The sequence below is a fragment of the Chlorocebus sabaeus genome, chromosome 9 (genome assembly GCF_047675955.1).
Source record: "Chlorocebus sabaeus isolate Y175 chromosome 9, mChlSab1.0.hap1, whole genome shotgun sequence".
Lineage (NCBI taxonomy): Eukaryota > Metazoa > Chordata > Mammalia > Primates > Cercopithecidae > Chlorocebus > Chlorocebus sabaeus.
Genome location: NC_132912.1, coordinates 116,180,398 through 116,200,502, shown reverse-complemented (window position 1 = coordinate 116,200,502; position 20,105 = coordinate 116,180,398). Strand labels below are relative to the sequence as shown.

General features: G+C 44.0%; 1 pseudogene; it reads right to left on the bottom strand.

Annotated features, from left to right (window-relative positions):
• Positions 1-6,282: 6,282 nt before the first annotated feature.
• Positions 6,283-7,126, bottom strand: LOC140712528 (peptidyl-prolyl cis-trans isomerase A pseudogene; annotated as a pseudogene).
• Between the last annotated feature and the right edge of the window lie 12,979 nt (positions 7,127-20,105).

Genomic DNA, 20,105 nt, shown 5'->3' with positions numbered 1-20,105 from the left:
AAAAAAAAAAGAAGCTATCAACAGAGTAAACAGTTAGCCCACAGAATGGGAGTAAACGTTCTCAAACTATGCATCCAACAAAGATCTAACATCCAGAATCTATAAATAACCTAAACAATTCAACAAGCAAAAAATAATCCCATTAAAAAGTGGGCAAAGGATATAAACAGACACTCCTCAAAAGAAGACACACAAGTGGGCAACAAGCATATGAAAAAATCCTCAGCATTACTGATCATCAGCGAAAGGCGAATCAAAACCACAATGGCATATACCGTCTCATACCCATCAGAATGGCTATTATTTAAAAGTCAAAAAATAACAGATACTGGCAAGGCTTCGAAGAAAAGGGAACACTTACACACGGTGGGTGGGAATGTAAATTAGTTCAGCCACTGTGGAAAGCAGTTTGGAGATTTCTCAAAGAATTCAGAATTACTACTTAACCCAGCAATCCTATTACTGGGTTTAGATCCAAAGGATAATAAATTGTTCTATCAAAAAGACACATGAACTTGAATGTTCACTATTCACAATAGCAAAGACATGTAATTGACCTAGGTACTGATCAATGGTGGACTAGATAAAGAAAATCTGGTACATACACACCATGAAATACTACACAGCCATAAAAAAGAATGAGATCATGTCCTTTGAAGCAAAATAGATGCAGCTGGAGGCCATTATTCTAAGCAAATTAATGCAGAAACAGAAAATCAAATGCCACATGTTCTTACAAGTGGGAGCTAAAGATTGGGTACATATGGACATAAAGACGGGAACATAGATATTGGGGGTTACTAGAGGGTGAGGGTTGAAAAACTACATATTGGGTACTATGCCCAGTACCTGGGTGACGGGATCATTTGTACCTCAAACCTCAGCACCATGCAGTACACCTGTGTAACAAACCTGCACATGTACTCCCTGAAAAGCTGAAATTATAAAAAGGTAGAAAAACTCCATAATTAAAATTGAAACTGAATTTAGGAGAGAGTGGTTGAGTAAAGTTAAGCAGCTCTTCCTATTGCAAGACTCTTTCTGGTCTTGACTATGCCAATATCTAAGAATTTCCAAGGGGGAAGCAGAATATGCAATGTTCACACATTTTTGAACACAGAAATGCCAGCCTCACTGTCTTTGTTGTCCTTTGTCAGGATATCTTATAGAGCCAGCAGTCTGTGGTAAGTGCACACTACTGTGCTATTATTGAAGCACCTGAGGCATTCCATTTAGGCCAATGGTTCTCAAACTTCAGCATGCATCAGTGCCACCTGGAGAACTTATTAAAACACGATTCCTGAGTCTATCCTGAGAGATTCTGATTCAGTAGGTCCAGGGTGGAGCCCCAACATTTACATTTCTAATAAGTTCATAAGTGCTGCTGCTGCTGCTAGTACAGAGACCATACTTTGAGAAGCAGTGGCTTAGCAAGATTTAGTGATTCCCCAGAAAGAATAATGACCTGGAGGGAAAGGAGTGGTTTTCTAGTCACAAGGCCTGTTCTTTTGGAATAGTAAATGTACCATTTCCTCACCAAAGCATCATGGTGAAAGGATACCTGATTTTTAAAGGCCAGGTTTGAGGGCTTAAAGGAGAAGATGAGATCTGACCTGGGAGCACAATTAACTTGGTAGTGACAGAAGCTATGGTAGAAGCTGGGTAGTTACAGAAGCCATGGGAGTCTGTTTAGCACAGGAGTTGGGAGTACTAGCTCTGTTGTCAGGCAAATCATCTCTCAAGCTTCAATTTCCCCATCTGTCATATGGGTATCATACCTGCTGTATTAGTCCATTCTTGCACTGCTATAAATAAATACATGAAACTGAGTAATTTATAAAGAAAAGAGGTTTAATTGACTCTTGGTTCCACAGGCTGTACAGGAGGCTGGGGAGGCCTCAGGAAACTTACAATCATGGCAGAAGGCAAAGGGAAAGCTGGCAAGCCCTACATCGCTGGAGCAGGAGGAAGAGAGCAAACCAGGCAGTGCTACACACTTTTAAACAACCAGATCTCTTGAGAACTCATTCATGAACATGAGAACAGCTCCAAGGGAGAAATCCACCCCAATAATCCAATCCCCTCCCACTAGTCCCCTTCTCTAATACTACGGATTACAATTCAACATGATATTTGGGTGGGGACACAAATCCAAACCATATCACCTGCTATGGTTGTGAGAAGATCAATCAAATCAGCCAGCAGGTGGAAAGCACTTAGCACAATGTTATGTGGCAGCCACTTAATAAATGCTCGCTGGGACTAAGGCAAGAATTAGGTACAGGAAGTGAGACATCAAGGCCAGACAACAAACCTGATTTGCTGAGCATTTGGTCCAAGTTCTCTTAAAATGCTTTTGTCTGAGATTGGTTTATTTGTGCAGCACTGGGATTAGAACTCAGAGGCCCCTCCATGGGGAACTGCAGGCTCCAGGAGCCAGGCTGCCATCTCAGAAACCACCAGGTCTTTTGACTCTCCCAAAGCTATCTAGAGCCCACAATGACACACAGTAGGTGCTCATTAAGTATCTGTTGAAGCATCAATGCACTTAACAGAGGGATGTGAACAACCTGACCCCCAGGAGCTACCGAACAGTAAAACACTGAGGTTTGCTTTAGTCAGACAAGCTTTGTCTTCTCAGAACAAACAAAAAAACAACAAAAATAAATCAGACAAGGCTTTGGTTCTGAAAGACACTGAACAAATACACTTGAGTTATTATCTCAAGAAAAATCAATGACTCCCATCCACCAGTGTATGTGCCTTCGGCATTGACTTGGAAACACTGAAACCCTCCTGCCCCAGTGCGCTCTTGAGTCCACAGGCTGAGAACACCAGTTCCAGCATTCCCAGCTGGCTGAGCGGATGAGAACTCATTTCCTTCTTGGAGTGCAGAGCCATCACTGCAGGTACTAACATGCCTTCGTGCTCTCTGCCTTCTGGCTAACAAAGCAAGCAGACAAAGAAAAGAGGAGACAATGCAGGCAACTGTGAGGCTAGGAGTTTTGAAGAGTGGGGTTCGAGAACTATTACGGGGAAGTTAAGTGGAGGTGACAGGCTGGCCTAGAACCAAGAAGATACTTGGCTGGGCCACGGAATCACCTGGGGACTATTAATTAATTTATTTATGAGATAGGGTTTCACTCTGTTGCCCAGGCTAGAGTGCAGTGATGTGATCATAGCTCACCGCAGCCTACTGGGTTCAAGTGATCCACTTCAGTTTCCCAAGTAGCTAGGACTATACAGTCCTGGGGGCCTTTTAAATAATGACAGTTTCCTAGGTCCTACCCAAGACCAGATTCTCCATCTTAAAATGCTCTTTAGGAGATTCTATGATGAAAAACAATTGCAGAAATCAAGTTCTGCATAGACACCATTACTCTGAGCAACCTCCAACCTTTTGCAGTTCACCAAGGGGGTCTCAGACTGGAGAGAACTTCTCCCCAAGTGTTCCCCTGGGAGGACTTAGCTGACAATACTGAAGAGGAGAGATGTTTTTTTAAGAACATACAGAGGTGTCTAAAATAGTCGAACTCATGGAAGCAAAGAATAGAATTGTGGCACTAGGGGGAGAGAGGAAAAGAGTTGGTATTTAACAAGAATAAAATTTCAGTTATGCAAGATGAATAAGTTCTAAAGATATGCCCTACAACAGTGTGCCTACAGATAACAATACTATATTGTACGCTTAAATATCTGTTAAGAATGTAGATCTCATGTAAAGCATTCTTACCACAATAAAATGTTTTAAAAATGAATGGAAGAATAAAAAAGAACATAGAGCATGGAAAAGAAGAGCTGGAAAATTCTCAAAGGTGTGTCTCATGGTTGCAGCCATGTGTCCGTAAATACATCTTGGAAGGAATTCACCCTCAGAAATAATTACACAGAATGACTAATATAGAAGAGAAGTGTTTCATTATATCGGTTTAATAGAGCATCAAAATTCCTCCTTTTGGTACTTTGGCTCTCAGGAAGAAAAAGTGGATGAGGAAGACCCTTTGGGCATCATCAAAAGAGGCATCATTAGCAAATGAGGGGGTGCCAGTCCTGAGAGCCTGCGAGGCTGTGAACAACCCTCCCACCTGCTCTTCTCTGTCTGTCCCACTCCTCATGACAATGAGTCTCCTCCTGGAGGCCCTGCAGTAGCGTTCCACATACATATCTCATTTAATTCTAACAAGAGTCCTAAGAAACAGGCTAGGATTTGGCAAACAATTGTCTGCTACCTGTTTTTGTAAATACGGTTTTACTGGAACATAACCACCACAATTTATTTACATATTGTCTATAGCTGCTTTTACTCTACAATGGCAGAGTTGAGTAGTTGTGACAAAAACTCTAGGCCCTGAAAAACGCAAAAATTTATTTTACCATGTGGCCTTTTACAGGAAAAGTGTGTTGAGCCCTTAAATAAATGGGACATTGCTCCCACTTTACAGATGAAGCACAGAAAAGATAAGTGCACTGACTGAGATCATTTGGGTTATAAATTATAGTGTCAGAGACGTCTCGGACCCAGAGACAACTATTCCCTATGCTTTTCTCCACCCTACCTTATAGTGCCTCCTACTCTATCATATTCATTTGTTCCTACTAAATATGTCAGCCGAAAAGAACACATTCGTTTGCACTGAACAAGATGTCTCAGGTTGACCATCACACAGAAGGCAACAGGAGGTTTCTGGAGAATGTGATCATCCAGCCTAACCTCTCCTCTCCTAGCCACTAAGGACTGATTCCTCATCTGCCCAGAGTTTATAAGAGAGACAGTCATCCAACATGAATAGAGATGGCCTGAATAAGCATGAGCTCTTTGAAATCCGGAGAGATCAGCTCAAGAATACACTGGAAAGAACCAGGTTGCCCCAAGCTAAAGGCAACAACTGCCCTTGGTTGAGCAAGATTCCTTGGGAAGCTTATCAGAGGTCCTACCTCTAAGGATAGGCTCACATTTGCCTTGTCTGCCATTCTTCCCTTACTGATGTATTCTGACACTGTCTTGGCTTGATTTATCTTTGGTGTTGCTCATGACCATGCTGCCTTCTTCCTGGGAGTTCCCATCTGGTCCTGGTTTCTGCTTCTCTTGCCTTAGCTCATACTCAAACCCTGTGGGTAACAACCCATGTGTCAACAGTGGTCTGCAGCTCCTGAGGGGTGTTGAAAAGATTGCTTCATTCAATGCCATAAAAATACCCAAGAATACAGCAATGGTTGTAGAAATGACGGTGAATCTGCACAATGAAATACTATGTAGCCATTAAAATGGACATCAATTCAGATTTCTAAATGACATAATGTAGCAGAGACAGGATTCATGGATGTGGGTCCTACACAGTCATATAGGGTCTCACACTTACAAGGGCCCTACACTTGGTTTAATGCTCCATGGCTACCACCTTGAAATTCTTAATAGTTTTTTAACAAGAGTCCTCCATACTTACATTTCACAGTGAGCCTACAAATTGTTAGCTAGTCCTGAGCAGAGATAACTCTGAGTGCCCATTTTCTGCTATCTTTTAGTAATAGAACCTCCTCCCTTTGCTTAATACACACACCCTGACTGGTGTTTCCATGCTGGAATTCCTTTCCAGTATTTCTTGAGAATTTTTTATGTTTCTCCAAATCTCGAAAGAAAAATCAGTCAAGAAATTGGGAAAAAGTATTGTAATTATCCTGCAGAAATCAAAGCTTAATGATCAACATAAAGATATCACTGGTTTGAATCCATCAATGTCAAATGAAAAGCAAGAGCAGGAAAGCCTGGCAGATGGAGGAGCATATAGCACATAGGAGAGCACATAGGTCAAAAGCTGATCAGTCAATCTTGCTTGTAGCTGTTGTCCTGTTCTAAGTGTGTGTTCTTGGCCCTGACTGATGCTAATGGCAAGTCATTCTTGGAAATAAAATAAACAGTATTAGGTTTATATGTATGTATACTTTATTCAAATCCTGCTAGTGATGTTCTAGGAAATAACAAGTTTGGGAAGCAAAATATGCCCTTAATTGGCAATTTCAATGTGTGGTTCTGTGTAGTGCTTTAACTTTGCTAGGAGATCTGAATGTCACATTCTTTGAATGTTATCCAAAAATGTTCACTAGTATTTTCCAATGTTTGATTTTTTTTTAAATCTCAGGCTATAGTTGTTTATAAATTCACTAAGCTTAACATTTCTTATTTATTAAACCAATTTCTTTTAGATATCCATAGTAATGACTAAAGAGTATAAAGATTGCTGGAAGTCTTTTATTTTCTTTTCGTTACTTAGTTTTTATTTTGTAATTATAAACTTAACTCTGTGATCCAGCTAGACATGGAAAGGGATAAGGAAAATATGGAACCTAAAGGACTGTACAAAGATTATAGGATGCTGTGAGCAAATGGGGTGGAGGCATGCTCTCCTGAGCTACAGAAGGAAGGTCTGGTGGTTCAGATAAAACAGTCAAATTTATTAGAGTTGTCCACAGTCAGCAGCTGTGATCTTCTTGCTGGTCTTACCATTCCTGGCCCCAGAGCATTCCAGGGCTTCCACAATACTCATGCCATCTTTCACCTTGCCAAAGATCACATGCTGTCATCCATCCTCTCAGTCTTGGCAGTGCAGATGAAAAACTGGGAACCATTTGTGTTGGGTCCAGCATTTGCCGTGGACAAGATGCCAGGAGCTGTATGCCTCAGGATGAAGTTCTCATCATCAAATTCCTCACTGTAGAGGGACTTGCCACCAGTGCCATTATGGTGTGTGAAGCCACCACCCTGGCACACACCCTGGAATAATTCTGTAAAAGCAGGAACCTTTATCACCAAATCCTTTCTCTCCAGTGTTCAGAGCACAAACATTTTCTTCCATCTTTAGAACTTTGTCTGCAAATAGCTTGAAGGCGATGCAGCCCAAGGACTCACTATCAACAGCAATGTTGAAGAACACAGTGGGGTTGACCATGGCTGGTGGCAGGGAGCTCTGGGCAGAAGTGATGTCTGTAAATGGAAGTCTTTTCAGAATAACACGAGTTTACCTGTATAGCAAACCTACACATGTATCCCTGAACCTAAAATAAAAGTTTTTTTTTTTAAAGGATAACTTTTTATTTCAGGGATTTCTAAGAATTCCCAGGAATTCCAGCTTCTCATTTATATATCCTGATGAGTATCCATTGGGTATTTGGAAATGCCAGTTTCTGGCATATGATTGCTTAGCTAGAGACTACATTTTCAGCCTCCTTTGCAGGTAACTTTAGCCACGTTCTAAGGTTTGGCCAATGAGATGCGAGCAGAAGTGAAATGTGTGCCTTCTGGATTTTATTTTTATAAGAAAGTTGCTTGTCTTCTATTCTTTTTCCCTCTTCTCTCTGGCTTGGAAATGATGAAAAGTACAGGACTCACTGGGACCAAGATTCAGAAATTACATGTTAAAGAAGACAGGGCTGCTCCTCTAGCCTGTTCTCCTTATGACCTGTGGAACGGAATTGTCTGCCTGCCCTGGACTATCCTAAGGTTGTCATATGGAGAGAAATACATTCTATTTTATTTAAACCTCTGTGTTTTGTGGCTTTTTTGTTACAGCAGCTCAGCCTATACTAACACAGATGGGAACATACTATCCTGAAATGCTACTTGGTAAAACATACACAATTTCATATCCAATAGAGCATCAATCACTAAAAAAGAACACACACAAAGAAAATGCCTATGCCTAGGAGAAAATATGTCAAAGTACAGCAAAAGGTAAGGGAGAAGCCAAGTTGGATGCTGTTCCAGAAAGAAACTAAATGGTATTACCTACATAATCGTGAAGCAAACTGAGCACTGCTTATGTTCTGGGCAAAGGGCTAGAATAGGGAGCAATAATGACATCTTTGTGTTGGTATGGAGTTTATAGTGAAACTGGAAAGGGAGATGTTTGTAAAAATTACTAGTATGAATGACATAAATAATTTATTCTCTTTTCAGTAGGTCTTTCTCCAGGGACTGGAATATTGGTGAGGTTTGGGGTTTAGGATAATCTCACCTCCTTCAAGGACTGATAATTTCCAGCACGCCTAGTAGAAGCTGGTGGTTTTAGCAGGAGGGGACCAGGCCTTCAGCAAGTTCTTCAAGAGGAACAACAGGCAGAAGCAGCCCATGGGCTTCCGTTTTGCCGTCCTGCTTCTCCTCTTCAGAAACCTCAATCCAGCTTCCCTAGCCCTGGGAAAAGAAAACTGGAAAATATCCCAACCCTGTTAAGCTCTTTGTGTCAAGGGAACCCTTCTTATCTGAGAACACCTGGCTAGCTGTTGGGTTGCCATCTTGGGAAAATTGATAGCGTCTATTTTGTTTTGGTTTGGGGGAAAAGCAAAGAAAGCTGAACAAACATATGAGTGGAAATTTGGCACTCGTTTTTACACAGTAGCTTTAATTTTTGTAGACTTTTTAAAAAGTGAGAAACTCTAGTGTTTTGTTTAGCAGAAGTCATTAAATATTCTGGAAGAGCTGGTTTGAGTCAGCAAGAGGTGGTAAATTTGCTGTTGAGTAATGCTCCATGTTTACCAAAGACTTTATCCATCTATTTGTCCATCTACCTGCCTGGCTAACACAGCCAGCTTTGCCCGCCCCTGGAGGGCATTTCTTTCCACATACCTGTCAGACTCCATTTTTCACCAGAGGCTTCATTACACAAAATAGAAGATGAGTGTTCTTAGAGGCACTTTAAACAGCTGAAAATAATGAAGGAGAAGTCAATGCAATTAACCAAGCCCTTGGCAGGAGGATTTGAATAGTGAAGGAACTAATTAAGTGCCCCAGGCACTGATGCCTTATATTTGCCACATTATCAGGTCACAATAAAGAATGTCCCAAAACTGTGCATCTCAGAGGACAGGAGTGAAACAAGCATTGCCTTGCTGAATTCCTTTCCTTCTCCTTCTCCATAAAGAAGACCCAATCTTGCGAAGCAGAGGCTGCAGTTTTTTACCCATGATTTATTCTTCCCTTCTTCCTTACTAATAGAAGCAAGATTTTACTCAGATTGAGAATGTGCCCAGACAAGAGAAGGTATTTCCTAATATCCCTCAAAATTAGAAGTGGCCAATGAAATGTTGGTGGAGGTCAATAGAACCGTCTAGAAAGGCTGTCCTTCTCCCCATTCTCCTTCTTCCTACCTAAAACATAGATGTAATCAATGGAGTACCAGTAGCTATCTTGTTACCATCAGGAAATCTCGGGGTTGGAATTCATGAGTTTAAGACCAAACAGCAGAAAGATAAAAGAAGGCTGGGTCCCTGATGGCCGTGAAGATGCCATACTGTCATGGATTCTTAACCTCCAGATGTTATGTTATATGGTAGAAAAGTAAACCTCTAATTATTTATTGCAACTGTTAATTCAGATGTCTATTACTAGCACCAAGTTTAATTTTAACAGATACAACATACACTCAATTTCCTCCTCTCCCACAAGTCGTTCCAAAAGCCCCTAAAAATTCAGTCACTTACTGAAGCAGTCATTGATCCACAAACATTTACTTAACTCCCACTAAAAGCCCAGCTCTGTGATTCACATGGGGTATGGAAAAGATAGATACGCATGATCCCTGACCCTGGGTACACACCTCCCAGTTAGAATGACTTGCTGTCACTCACTGAAGTTTTGTTTCTCCTAGAGCTGGCTCCCCAAAGAGGAATTGTGTAAGCGGCTAGAGAGAGAGAATCTGCCTGTCCATCTTGGTCTCACCCATGGTCCCTGGCACAATGGCTCCCCCTTTGGTGCTCAGTGTCCATAGGCAGCGGTATATAAAAGCTGAGCCTTCAGCCCAGCTCAGCTTGTTTAAGCAACTGCACACATCTGACAGCCACCACATAGTCACCTAGCCCCAACTCTGTGGTCACTGATGATCGCCAGTCATACATTTCAGAGCTCAGCTTCCCCACCGTTCCACACTCCCAACCCTCTCCAGATAAGACACAGAGGAAGACGTGGCTTCTCTCAGTTCTAACCGTCTGTCCATCCGGGCCTTGCTTTAGGCATGGCCATGTCAGATTAGTCATGCCCCAGCACCCTCAGGCAGTGAGCACATTCAGTGTCCCCTGGCTTGGCCACAGGTATTTAGGGTGAAAAAATCACCCTGAGGCCAGACTCAGTGGCTCATGCCTGTGATCCCAGCACTTTGGGAGGCTGAGGAGGGCAGATCGCTTCAGCCCAGGAGTTCGAGACCAGCCTGGGCAACATGGTGAAACTCTGTCTTTACACAAAATACAAAAATTAGCCAAGCTTGGTAGCAGGCACCTGCAGTCCCAGCTACTCGGGAGGCTGAGGCGGGGGGATTGTTTGAGCCTGGGAGGTTGAGGTTGCAGTGAGCTGAGATCATGCCACTACACTCCAGCCTGGGTGACAGAGTGAGACCCTGTCTCAAAAAAAAAAAAAAAAAAAAATTCACCTGAATCGCCCAGGCCATGGCCCATTCTATCGAATAGCCTAGAGTGGCCTAATCTCCAAAGGTCCAAGTTTTCATCAGAGAGAAGGAGCCACTGGGTCTCTCACGGCACATCCCTGAGGGTCGTTTTTAGCAGTGGAATTGTGGGCCAAATATGCCATTTGTCTCCCTTGGGCTCTCCACTGTGCCAGTCCCCAAGCCAGTCATGACCAAGGTGGGCTGTCTGCCAGATTCTTACTCAGGCCCACTGGCAAGGAGGGTACCCATTCTGCTGTCCCAGCCCAGGATATACTGGAGGGCAGCATGGGTTTAAATGCCAGCTCTATCCCTTTCCACCTTTCGGGCTTTGGTCAAATTACTTAATCATGTTAAGTGTCAGTTTTCCTGCCTGTAAAATGGGTATGTGAGATATCATTTTTATGGAGTTGTTATAAGGATTAAAGGAGTCAATATGTAAAAGTCCTTAGCCCAGTTCCCAGAACACAGTGCGCACTCTATAAATGGTAACTGTCATCATCCGTGTTATTAAAGCTCGGCATCCCCTGTTGTTATAACTGTCTCAGAAACTGGTGAATATTAAACCTATTAAAAGCTCTGATTTTGATAATCCCAGCTGGATTTGGGGGGAGGGGTAATTTTGATAGTGACCTTTTTCACATATTTTCCCAAACTCTCTATTTTATGTCCCATTTTTCTGTCTAGTGATATTATTTGTCTGTTAGATCACAAGGAAGAAACCAAATTCCAATCCAAACTCTCATTCTAACATCTTTCCCTGGAAGCATCTTTATCTCTTACTATCCAACTGGGTCAACTTGCTGATGTTTCTTCTCTTCTGAAGTTTACAGTAGAAGCTCAAGTTACCTGCCCCTTTTCTCTCCAGGACGTTCCCATCCACGCACATGTGTGAGGTGTGAGGAGACAGGCAGAAACACAAAGACGCATGTGGGAATAAATGTGTAAATGTATTTAGACTTTATTTGGGGAAACTGGGCTTTCAGCGCTATCCAAGTTCAACAGAAATGGCTGTGCAGACCAAACAGTGGTTAGTCATTGACACCAAAAACCGCTTGCAGCCCAAATTAGACACAACAAATCTGGGAAAGAATTTTTAAAAATCCAAATCTTGCAACCTACCCCGCACCCCAGAATACTTTAGGTATCAGAGGAAAGGAAATATGTATTCCAGGAGGAGGTAGGTGGGGGCAGAGAGAACCCCTCAGGCTCTAGCAGGTGAAAAAATGCATTTGCTTTATTTGGGACAGAAAAGCTGGGAGGGCTTGTGAGTCAGGGCCCTCAGTCTTGCCCCCTCTCTATCCCCACTATGAAAAGCTGTCACAGCTGAGGGTTTGGTCACCCTTATACCAATGCTATGGATAACAAAGTGGAAAAACTCAGGGATTGTCTATGAGCCCAGCCGAGGTTGAGCGTGCAGAGACCTGCAAGAGCAGGATAGGAACATCCGGAAGTGGAGTGGGCAATCTAAGACCAAAGGCCTTTGGGACTGTGGTGGACCAGAGACTGCAGGCCCAGCAGGAGAAGAGACGGCCTCCCCGCACCCCCTACCACGTAGGGGGAGCTATCTATGCAACTCAGGCTGGTGGTTCCTGAGAAATGTCGGCCTGGATGACCAGATTTTCAGATGTTTTAAGAAACGCTATAAAAGCCCCTGATTCAAAAATGTTGGAAACTGATTCAACACACTGTACAACAGTGTGTACAGGCTGAAGCAAACAAATCTCTTGGCTGGATCCAGCTTGCAGGGCAGCCTGCTTCTAAATTCTGGGTAGGGGCAGACTTTTATCTTACCTCTGAAGCTGGGAGTTTCAAGGGGTAGGTTGAGAGCTGACATGTATACACATTAACTCTTCTGCCCAGATTTTCCTACTGCTAAATTAATCTAGCCTAAGAACTCTTTTACAGCATTGAGAAAAGTGCAGCTCAAAATCAAAGTACAAACCCAGAGAAAAACCTTCCAGGTAGCAACCTCAAAGATTGAGCTTTACTTTTATTTTTTATGTATTTTGTAATGCCCCAGAATGGTTGGTCTTGTTAAAATCAAGTTGTATAATAGTCACCAACCCCTCTGTAGCTCCTGACCCCACAGGACAGGCTTGGAAAGGGCAGGAGAGATGAGGGTGGTGTGTGATACACCCAGAAGGCTGAGGGGGCCCAGTCAGGAGACAAATTTACTTCTCTCCTCCCCCAGCTCTTAGTTTGAGTCCTGTATCCCCAAGCCACCTCGAGAATTTGGACCATCCAGACAATGGCTCGGCTGGACTCTTTGAAGAGCAAGGTTTAGAGGGAAAGGCAATGTGTGTGGGCGGGAAGAGTGAGGTCAGAGGCTGCCCCAGTGGCAAGGTTGAGGGGAACCCCTGCCCCCAGCAGCAGGGCACGATGGCACCTCTAAGTCCTTCACATTGACCAAACATGGACTGTTCACGGGAACAGATGTAAAGGCCAAGGTGCTTTGAGGTGAGGACCAGCGCCAGAAGACACACACTGCACACAAATCTACAATTCCAGGCAAGTGATATAGCAGCACAGCCAGGACTTCTAAAGATTGGCGTCCTTCTCCTCTTCCCTGCACAGTCTACCTTCACCGTCGCAGCATTCTGGGGAAAGGGAAGAAGAGGAAGGCAAAAAAGCAACAGAATGATAAAACAAAGGCCAGGTACAGCTCTCAAGCCTGTGATTAAGCCCTCAAGGGCTGGCTGCTAATCACCACGGTGGGAGAAGTTCTCTCACCCACAGCCGCCTTGCTTTTCTGTGCAGACACAAACGTCCCTCTCTCCCCAGAAGCACGCTCCAACCTTTCGCTTTGTTCCCTGGAGCTCAGACACTGGGGCTGCTCCGAAAGATCTAGGAGCTTGCAAAGCACTGTGGGTACTGGCATGCAAATGAGGAGCACAACCAAGCGTGTCCCACATTGCTTCAGAGGACCTGAATTTTTTATGGCTTGTATGTGCTTTTTGATGTTTTCATTGTCTCCCAGCATAACTGATAAGCATTCCGATTCTGACAACTAGAAGTTGTGTGTGTGTGTGTGTGTGTGTGTTTCTTTTCCTGGAGCTGGTCTTCTCTGCTTTTTTTTTCTTTTTTTTTAAGTTCCAAGGAAAAAACCCAAAAAACAAAAACAAAAAAATCTACCATAACAAACCGAGGTTACTTTAAGAAGTGAAATATTTTAAGCAATTCAACCACAGATGCAACCAGGAAAGGAAAACATGTTGATTCTCTTAAATTCCTTGGAGTAAAACAACTTCAGCATGCCTACCTCACTTGAAGGGACAACTTCCAAAAGAAGAAGTAAGGGGGAGATGGGGATTTTTTTTATTATTAATTCGATGGTGGTTTGTGGTGAAGAGCCTATTTCTATTAGGAAATACGCCCTTCCCATCTGTTTGCACTTGCTCTTAATTAGCTTGGGGACGCTCCTTTGGAAAAAGTGAGAGCCTTGTTGGACCCATCCTCTGTACACATGCTCCAAGGACTAAGTCAGTGAACTTTTAAGGGAACCATTTTTATTTTACAGCTATTTTCCCTTCAAGGATTTAAAATGCATCACCCATGCCAAATACCTCAGGTTCAGTGGTATTTTTGGTTTGGCTACAGGGAGGAATTGCTGGACAAGTCACAGGGAAGTCATTCCTGAGAGAATCCCGCCAATGTCTGCCCTCCCAGCCCCCTCCCTCTGGTGGCTAAGATCATTCGGATAACAGGCTGAAGCAGAGAGGGCCTGTCTGGACCTGGACTCAGGACCTTCCAAGCATTCCCGTTTCATTCCAGCCTTAACTGCACAAAAACAGCGCAAATCATGTAAACGTGAACGCAACCACAATATCTATAAAAATCCTAACAAACCTTGCATTTTTCTCACCATTCTTCTCATCCCAGGTCTTGCAACACATCATTCCAGCCTCCGTGTCCCTACTTGATCCAAGCCCAGCATCATTCCTTTCCTTCAGCACCATTCCTGTGCCTCCACTGGCCTCAGACCACTCACCAAATAAAGGACAGACTCCCAGCTCCTCAGTGTCCCCACTCTCCACCCTGCATGGCCTGGACAATGGAAACCCAGTTGCTCTTTCACACCTTTCCTTGAAACTTCCTCCTCCCGCCTCCTTCCACCATTGCTGAAATTTTCCTATAGCCTGGTGGTGACTCCAGGTTCTGAGGTCAGAGCTGCTGAGTGGTGTCATCAAGGTCAGAACTGTTCTTCTGATAATTTCTCTCTCCATCCCCAGCTCCTAGCAGCTTGCCTGGCATGCAGTCAATGTTGCAAGGCATTTCTGAATGAAAGAATGCGGCACTTCACTGTTTGCTAAACAGTTGCAGACAGTTTACATCTGCACCAGAGGCCTAAGAGGTATTATCATTTCCACTCCCCAGATGGTAAAATTGAGGCTCTGAGAGTGTAAAAAACTTGTCCAAAGTCCCCAGCTGTTAAGTAGCATCCTCAGCCCAGTGATCTCCCAGTGACGGACGTGCTGCTTCTCCAGCAAAGATAACTCTTAGCCCTTTCCCATTTTCCAACCACTTCCACAAACAATGGTTCTGTGACCTCCACAAAGGCCCCATAAGATAGATATAAATAGTAACCCTGTTTTACAGATGCAGGATCAAGTAGCAGAAATCTCTGCATTCCATTGCTGTTCTGCTCTCTTTTTCCAGAACGTTCCTTGGGAGACCACAGCTGCAGTGACTGAAAAGGAGTCTGACTTTCCTATAGCATAAACTACTGGGGATGGGAGAGGGGTCAGTTAGGAACTTGAAGGAGTCATATTACCCTTTACAATGACAAAAGTCTTAAGCTGGGCAAGGTGGCTCACGTCTGTAATCCCAGCACTTTGGGAGGCCAAGGCGGGTAGATCACTTGAGCTCAGGAGTTCGAGGCCGGCCTGGGAAACATAGTGAAACCCTGTCTCTACCAAAAATACACACACACAAAAATTAGCTGGGTGTGGTGGTGTGCACCTGTAGTAGCAGCTACTTGTAGGGCTGAGCTGGGAAGACCGCTTGAGCCCCGGAGGTCAAGGCTGCAGTGAGCTGTGTTACTGTCACTGCACTCCAGCCTGGAAAACAGAGTAAAACTCTGTTTCAAAAAAAAAAAAAAAAAAAGTATCTAGTCTCTAGGGGTTTAATTCACCAAACCACCCTCAAGACCACAAGAATTTATGATCTTTCTAAATATACCCAAATGAGTCTCCGGAAGTATAGCAGGTAGTCAGAATCTAGCTCCCTAAAGCACATAAATACAGTTAAAATAGCAGTAAAATATTTCTACCCTTTTTTTTTTAACTATTGAATGTTGAGAAATGTTGGCAGCCACCTTCTTAATAATGCTATTTATACTTAACACATTGGGGTATAAATGGAAGCACAGTAGGCTCACGTACCAGATCTTGGTTTATTTGCTTTAAACCTCAGAGCCAGACAGTCCTGATTTTATACTGACAACAAAAATAAAGAGGTCCCAAGTGTTCTCACCTCCCCTTTGGTTCCCAGATCTGGTGCCCTTTGACATATTCAGTTTTCTCCCAAATGGAGGCATCCGAGAGGTCTCCTGTTGGAGAAGGAGAGGGACATCAAATAAGGTCAGCTTTCCAAATCATATCAAAGAAGAACATTTCTTGAAGAAGGCTTTGGTGGTGGCTGCAGTAGGGCTCTAGAAAACTCAACTGGCACAAATTAGGGTGGACACAAGAAGAAACGATACTCCTAACTTCACATAAAAGCTGTCCAAACTTCCCCCTCCGAACCCCTCCTCAGCTCCTCACATTGTTTAGATTTCAGGCTCTTGAAGAACATGTATTTCTTTTGACATCTAATAATGTCCGTTGACATGCAACATCCCTGCTAGGGCTTTTTTTTTTTTTATTATTAAATGATGTAAGTTCTGTAACTGATACCAGTTGTCATCAAACATCATAAAAGCCAATCATGCCTCAAGTCATCAATATTTATTGTCCCTGGTGGGGGAGAGGCTGTTTTCAGTTTGGGGCAGATGGGTTTAATTTTTAAGTGGAATAGTTAAAGCAGATGCACCTAATATAAAATATCAGACCAGTGAGGATCGGCCAGCATGGTACAATTGAGATGTTCAGGCAGCTGAAAGAAGATGTAGAAAGAGAAGGAGAGAAGAGGTTTCACAGAGAAAGAAGTATAGGATGTGAAAAAAAGAAGGAACAAGGCGAGAAAAGGAGTGCATGCTTATCAAATGCATAGCATCCACATAGAATAAAATGTTTCCCTGTTGAAAGCTATCAAAATGGCTTGAGTAGACGGAGAAACACCATTTTTCTAGCAGAGTGAGCAGGTTTTAAAAAAAAGTGAGATAGAGGAGGTAGAAGAGAATGAAAGCAGCATGAAAGAAAATGTGAAAGAGGCCAGGCGCAGTGGCTCATGTCTATAAGCCCAGCACTTTGGGAGGCTGACACAGGTGGATCACTTGAGCTCAGGAGTTCAAGTCAGGCTGGCCAACATGGTGAAACCTGCTCTCTACTAAAAATACAAAAACTAGCCGGGTGTGGTGGCGTGCGCCTCTAATCCCAGGTATTCGGGAGTCTGAGGCAGGAAATCGCTCCAACCCCGAAGGTGGAAGTTGCAGTGAGCCAAGATCATGCCACTCCACTCCAGCCTGGGCAACAGAGCAAGAAGAAAAGAAAAGAAAAGAAAAGAAAGGAAAAGAAAAGAAAAGGAAGGAAGGAAGTAGAAAGAAGGAAGGAAGGAAGGAAGGAAGGAAGGAAAGAAAGAAAGAAAGAAAGAAAGAAAGAAAGAAAGAAAGAAAGAAAGAAAGAAAGAAAGAAAGAAAGAAAGAAAGAAAGAAAGAAAGAGGAAGAAAGGGAGGAAGGAGAAAAGAGAAAGAAAGAGAGAGAGGAAGGAAGGAAAAGAAGGAAGGAGGGAGGGAGGGAGGAAGGCAGGCAGGAAGGAAGGAAGGAAGGAAGGGAAATGAGGAAGAATAAGATAAAGTATGAGAGACAATGAAAGAGGAAAAAAAAAGGTGAGAAAAAGAAAATGCAAGAATAAAATCAAAAGTTAAAGAGATGGCTGGTCCCAGTGGTTCTCGCCTGTAATCCCAGCATTTTGGCAGGCCTAGGCAGGTGGATCATTTGAGGTCAGGAGTTCAAGACCAGCCTGGCCAACAGGGTGAAACCCTGTCTCTACTAAAAATACAAAAACTAGCCAAGCATGGTGGCATGCGCCTGTAATCCCAGCTACTCAGGAGGCTGAGGCAGGAGAATTGCCTGAGCCTGGGAGGTGGTGGTTGCGGTGAGCTGAGATAGCACCACTGCACTCCAGTTTGGGCAACTGAGTGAGACCCTGTCTCAAAAAAAAAAAGTTAAGGAGGCAATGAAAAGGAGGAGAGATTTATGGAGAGAGATGGCGAAAGAGTGAGGGAGTGGAAAGGTAAGATCAAGAGAGTCAAGTGAGTCTGACATCCCAGTGCCAGCAGAGGCCACAGAGCCTAGCAGGGGACAGGCCAGCATCCTGGGGGCTTAGTAGGCTTTGGTCAGGCCAGTCCCAAGTAGGGCCAGTCCCTGGAATGGGTGAGATTTGTCTGTGGCACCCCCAACTGCCCTATCTGTGCCCCCTTCCCCCTTAGATGTCCCCATCTTACTTGGCAGGTGATATAGTTGGGATGTTTGTCCCCTCCAAATCTCATGTTGAAATGTGATCCCCCGTGGTGGAGGTAGAACCTGGTGGGAGGTGTTTGAGTCTTGGAGGCAGGTCCCTCATGAATGACTCGGTACCATCCTGCGAACCCTAATGAGTTCATGTAAGATTTGGTTGTTTAAAAGAGTGTGGCACCTCCACTCTCTCTCTCTCTCTTGTGCCCTCTCTTGCCATGTGACACGCCTGCCCCCTCTTTGCCTTCAACCATGAGCTTCCTGAGGTCTCTCCAAAAGCTGAGCCGATGCTGGCACCATGCTTGTAGAGACTGCAGAACCGTGAGCCAAATAAACTTCTTTTCTTACTAAATTACTCAACCCCAGCCTCAGGTATTCCTTTATAGCAACACAAAAGGGACTAACACAGGAGGGTTCTGGAGGGCTCTAGAATCTTCTCACACTCTCCTCTCAGGAAAGCTCTAGGCATTGCATTCACACCGAGGTGTAAATGGCTGATAAGGCTTAATGAGATACTACTGACAGGGCTGAAGTTTTTCCTCTTTGACTTTAGTACTAATGACACATTCTGAGACATTTATCAGCCAGGTGGGGAAATTTTTAGGGGACGTGAAGATGGTAGCCAGAGTCTCCCATGGACAAATCCATTCTGCCTCTCGAATGTTCTGTTGGGGCACACTTTACAGAGCTGTAGTTCTTTTTGGAGTAATAGATTGGAGAGGTGTGACTAAGCCTTGGGCCTAGATGGCTTGGGGCCAATGTGGGGCTCTGAGGCCTCTGGTTGGTACCCCAGACCTGGGCTGCTGGGTAGAGGAGACTAGAAAGTGAGAGATCTAGGGGATGAGGAATGAGAAACCTTGTCCTTTGTCCTTGGGGTTCAATGGGACTCTTGCAGAGACCAGGGCCTGGGAGGGGCCAGGAACAGACTCACTGCTCTGCAGTGTCCCCGAACGCACAAATTCTGCCCACGCTGGCTTTTGTGTTGACGTCAAAGTCAGAGGGAAGAAAGGAAGAGGGAAGGAAAAACCTTAACAAAGAATGTTTCCAAAAAAGCTCCTGGTGAAAAATAAATAGGTCAAACCTCAAAGCAGCCCAGCTAACTCCTCCTAATGATCCAACCCACTACTTGGATTTTGAAATTACAGGCCTTCATATTTATGTAACCTGGCCTCTGAGGTGGATAGGGGCAGGAGCCACTCCCACAGCATGGATGAGGATTCTGAGGCAGGAATGGCCTCTCCAGAGGGTCCCAAGGCATGTTGGAAGTACCAGAAGAACCAGAACTGAGGATCTCGTATCTGCCTGCTTCCTTCCCTCCTTGGAAGACTGAGAAGCAGGGCATGGGTGTTCATGTTCCCAGTGTCCCATGACTATTCTGTATTTCCCCCATCATGTGCATTCCCAAGTGGAAAGCTAGTGCATGCTGCACCCTCCTCTTGAATGTCCCCATCTCCTCCAGATGAGTCCCAGGATGTGAATGCCACCATGGTCTCTCTTGTTGGTCTACATCCAGGCAGCCCTGGAGATTACCTGGTAGTTCATGTACAGCTCCACCTTGCTTTACTTGAAACAGTTCTGTGCCATTCCTGCCCAAAGGGACAGCTAGCAATCCTGAGCTCACTGATGGTAGCATGGCTGTTGACCCTTGTCTGTCTCCAAAGGACACTGGGTCCTTGTACTTTTGAAGAATTGTGCACAGTGCTGGCTGCTGGGAAGGCTCCTGCTTCCCCGCATCCTCCCTGACACCTGATCTTTTTTTTCTAACTTTTCTAATGTTTACCATTGTCATCTCATTGCTATTTTAATTACTGATGAAGTTAATCAGTTCTTCGTAAACTCATTAGCCATCTAGTTTCCTCTTCCAGGAAATGCTCATTTCCCTCCATTAGATTTCCTGTCTTTGTCCTGTTAATTTGCAGCATCTTAGATTCTAGAGACTATTCCTTTGTTGGGTTAGACAGCGTTCATTACCTCCTCCCAGTCTGCAGCAACACGTTCGTTAACCACGGCTCTAGTGGCCACATTTGAACAGATATATTTAATTTTGATGTAGTCAAGTTCACCA